Here is a 1,530-nt window from a genome sequence, read left to right on the forward strand (position 1 = left end):
AGATTGAAGTCACGCAAATCCATTCACAAGATAATTTGGCCGACCTCCTCACCAAATCACTACTGAATGCGACGTTTCAGAAGCTTGTTCATGGAATTGGTATACGTAAACTTTCTGAGTTGTAACATTGCTAGTTCTCTTTGGAATTATGTCAAACTCAGGAGGAATATCCTAAAGTATACTTGCTTGATCTTAATGTACTTTTTTTCCTTACGATTATGGGCATTTTTCTCACTGGGTTTTTGCTACCTAACTAGGTTTTAATGAGGCACCCAACTTGGGTTGATCATATCCCTGATGTTGTCTCGTGGACATTTCATTTGACTTTGCATTTCTCACGCATTTTTCCTTAGACTATGGGTTTTGTCCTTACTTGAGTTTTTACCATACCCATAGGGTTTTTTGTGAGACTTACTTCCTTATGCAAGTTCCTACCTTATTGAGAATAGCGTGTTCCCAGGATAGTGTTAACGAGTCGACTTTCTCAACCTCTACATGATGCTGAATCAACTTGAGTATTCACACACTCAATGGAGAGTCTTATAAACTTCTAGTTTAAGTGTGATTGTGTAAATCCTAGATTAGATTTGATTCTAGTTATTATTTCCTATATGAACTTGTATTCCTTGAAAGAGAAGAATTTATTCCCCCTCTTATGACTATAAATAAAGGTACTGCGTAGAGGGGATAACAACATCCTCTACACATTCTTCTACACAACCCTAAAAATACATCTCTCTCTCCAATCTTTCTCTCTGCCGCCGACACCCTTCCCTTGTCAGATAAAATAGGCTACAACAACTGCTATATAAACCTTAAGTTTTTGCAACTTCGATTTCTTTATTTCATGAAAGTTATCTACTTAACCCTTTTTTTTTTGAAGACGAGGTTTACACACACCCTCACATATATAGATAATTTATCTTTAGCTAAACAATAACGTGTTATGTTGTTCAAGAATCCTTTTAGACATATATATAACCAGAGTACGAGTTTGAGATACTCGTTAAGATTTAAAAAGTGAATTTAAAAATTAAAAAATATATATATAACCTGAGTATGAGTTTGAGATACTCGTTAAAATTTAAAAAGTGAATTTTTTAAAAATCTAACAACATAAAATGTTTATATTATTAGTACTTTTATTAGCTTGAATGTATAGTCTCCAATCACGTGGTAGTATAAACATCTTATGTTGATAGGTTACATACATAATTCACTTCCATAAGAGTATCTCCACTAGTGATTTCCTTCTGGATTAGATGAATTGCATTTGGGGTTTGCGCCCGAGTGGAGAAGCATCAGACAAAACGTCCCCCCTACGCGATGCGTGACAAAGCCAAACGTCTCCTTCCTAATCAGCTCGTGGGTTCTCCGGTTGAGGCTTGAATCTGAGGTTTCGTTCATGATTCTGGGTAGGGGCGAGTAAAGAGGGAGAGTACACAAGTAGAGAGAGAACGCAAGCAGCCAAAGTGATGGTCTTAGCCAATCCCATAGTTTTATGGGGATCTCGCTAAGATCGCCTAGCGA

The sequence above is a fragment of the Malus domestica genome, chromosome 13 (assembly GCF_042453785.1).
Source record: "Malus domestica chromosome 13, GDT2T_hap1".
Taxonomy (NCBI): Eukaryota; Viridiplantae; Streptophyta; class Magnoliopsida; order Rosales; family Rosaceae; genus Malus; species Malus domestica.